The following is a 2,992-nucleotide window of genomic DNA, read 5'->3' on the forward strand; positions in this document are numbered from 1 at the left end:
ATTTATATTAGCAACCTTATACGGTCGTTGCTATTGTTATATATTTATATGTAAAATAATATTGTGATATATATGAACATTTATAAATTGTATTTTGAAACTATCTACTTTTGAACCTGTATATATTATAGTTCACATATATTGTAGTTTCTATATATAGTAGCTTATATACATATAATGTATAGCTATATATTATAGTTTCTATATATATATTAGCATATATATTCGTTTCTATATGTTATCATTCATATATCTCATAGTTTATATATATTAATTTACATACTTATTAAAGTTCTTGTGTATATACAGCTATCTATATATTGTACATTTTCTATATATAATTTATATATATTATAGTTTATTTATTGCGGTTTCTATACATTAATTTCTATACATCTTAGAGTTCTTGTATATATGGGTCCTATCTATTCTATATATTGTAGTTTCTATTGTGTTCGGGATGAATTAATCTTTGCCCGAACATTCCCCTTACCTTGAAATCTGTGCCCAAAGAAGCGATTCCTTAAGACCCAGGGGTAGAAGTTAAGCGGGTCCCTGTGCTGAGGTGCGAAGAACGGGTGAGGGGTTTGCAGGTGGTGAGTCCCGAGCTGGTGAGGGTGAACGGGCAGCGAGGGGTGACTGACCGCCTCCTGGAACATCAGGTCGGGCCCGGAGTACAGGGAGCGACCCGCCGTCTGGAAAGTGTTGGCGAAAGCATCGGCGGAAGGTGGGTAGCTGAGAGCGGTGGGACGGAGCGGTTCCTCCGGGGAGAGAGGGCTGTTATCCTTCGCTACCAGGGACTCGATGGTGAAACAGCGCTTGGTCGCTGAGTGGAACATCGTTTTTTTGTTTGAAAAAAAAAATTAAAGGTATAAAAGTCTGCGGATTATTTTCTTAATGCAAGGTTGATGGGAGAGACGCAGTGGGTGACTTGATAAAGGGAGCTATCGGGAGCACACCCAGGACAGAGCCATTCATAGAGTCTTCTCGGCTCCCAGATAGAAGTACTCACAAGTCCAGAACCTCATTAGGAGCAAGTGTTTGTGTTGTGTTGTTTTTTTTTGAGAGGGGGAGGAGGTGGGGGAGAGGAAGGGGAGGGGAGGTTGGTGGAATATGCTGCTAACTGGCTGTGGGATTGGCCGACGGGTCTTCACCTGCCCATTTGTGGTGGTGGTGGGGCGGGGGGGGGGGGGGGGGCCTTGGAGAGGACACCTGGAACCTGGAGTCTGCTGCAAAACGCGGAGAGAGCTCCTACCGCCGACTGGAGTGAGCTTTCAGTGGGCATTAGGGAGGCAGCTTTGCAGTTCAGGAGTCGGGATGAAGGCGGGGTCCGTCTCCCCTCACCTCCCGCTAGGATTCTTAACTGCACTGATCCCCAAAGAATGAAGGGAAATTTGCGGCGATTCCACCAACACATTACAGAGCCTGATATATATATAGTTAACTCAGAATTCGCCTGTGAAGTACTAGGAACAAGGATAGTTATTCTGATGTGTCTGTGTAATAATATTTATAAAGTAGCATGGCTCATACTAAATATTTCATCTCTTAATCTGCGTTTTATGAAATATTTTTATTGCACATTATATAGATTCTAACCCCAAATTCCGTTATTATTCATTTCTCAAACAAAAAACCAGGTGAAGGGCTGAAACCCGCGGTGCAGGAGGTCGCCGGGTTTGTAAGGAGGTCACTCAGTATTGGGTGATACATTTCCTCCAAGATTGAGTTTAAAGGTTGTAAGGGGGGGAAGAGGGGACTGGGGGGCGGGGGGCTGAGGAGTTCCACAGGGCTCAGTAGGAGGGGGTGAGGTGAGCATTGGGTTCCTGAGGAGGGAGGGGTGGCAGCGAGAGGAGGGTTGTTCGGAGTTCAGCGAGAACAAGAGGGGGAAATTATATATGTGTGTGTGTGAATATTGTTATATATATATATGTTAATTTTGATTTATATATCTATATGTGTGAATATTGTTATATATGTGTTAATTTTGTTTTATATATCTATGTGTGTGAATATTGTTATATATGTGTGTGTGTGTGATAGAGAGTGAATACTGCTATAGTGTCAGCCTGGTTCAGTGGGCAGCACTCTCCTCTGAGTCAGAAGGTAAGGTTCAAGTCCCACTCCAGAGACTTGAGCACATAATCTAGGCTGACACTCCATGCAGTACCGAGGGAGTGCTGCACTGTCAGAGGTGCTGTCCTCTGGGATGAGACATTAAACCGAGACTTGTCTGTTCTATCAGGTGGATGTAAAAGATCCCAAGGCATTATTTGGAAGAAGAGCGGGGGGAGTTCCCCCGGTCTCCTGGCCAATATTTATCTCTCAACCAACATTACTAAAATGCAGATTATCTGGTCATTGTCACATTGCTGTGTGTGGGAGCTTGCTGTGCGCAAATTGTCTGCCGTGTTTCCCACATTACAACAGTGACTCCACTTCAAAAAGTACTTCATTGGCTGTAAAGCGCTTTGAGAGGTCCGGTGGTCACGAAAAGCGCGGTAGAAATTCAAGTCTTTTTGTGTGAGAATATTGTTATCTATATATGTGTACGTGTGTGAATATTGTTATATGTGTGTGAAGATTGTATAATATATGTGTGTGTGTGTGTGAAGATTGTATTATATGTGCTGGAGGTTTCAATGTTATAACAGTTGTGTTTCAGATAAAGAAAGAGAATTTGACATCCCTGATATTCATTCTGGTTTTCGAAAACGACATTATTTTTTTACCGAGTAAAGTGGAAACATTTCGACAGTACATAAAAGGTGAAACGTGGTATATTCCGAGCGGCAATATATTCCGAGCTGCAATAAATGTAGACTGGACCGAGTGAGTGGGGAGATCCACAACTCACCGTGAATACATCGACTGTAGGAAGCGTGTGTATGAACTGTGTTTCTCTGTTCTGTTTGTACACAATTCACATTGTCCTGCTGTACAAGGTACATTTGTCTTCAAACAGACTGGTATATTTGTGAAGTTCAAAAGA

The 2,992-nt window shown here is 42.4% G+C and overlaps 1 pseudogene; it reads right to left on the reverse strand.

Annotated features, from left to right (window-relative positions):
* Positions 1 to 446: 446 nt before the first annotated feature.
* Positions 447 to 839, reverse strand: LOC147123791 (homeobox protein EMX1 pseudogene; annotated as a pseudogene).
* Between the last annotated feature and the right edge of the window lie 2,153 nt (positions 840 to 2,992).

The sequence above is a fragment of the Somniosus microcephalus genome, chromosome 2, assembly GCF_052327205.1.
Source record: "Somniosus microcephalus isolate GS21.2 chromosome 2, FLI_Smic_1.0, whole genome shotgun sequence".
NCBI classification, from domain to species: domain Eukaryota; kingdom Metazoa; phylum Chordata; class Chondrichthyes; order Squaliformes; family Somniosidae; genus Somniosus; species Somniosus microcephalus.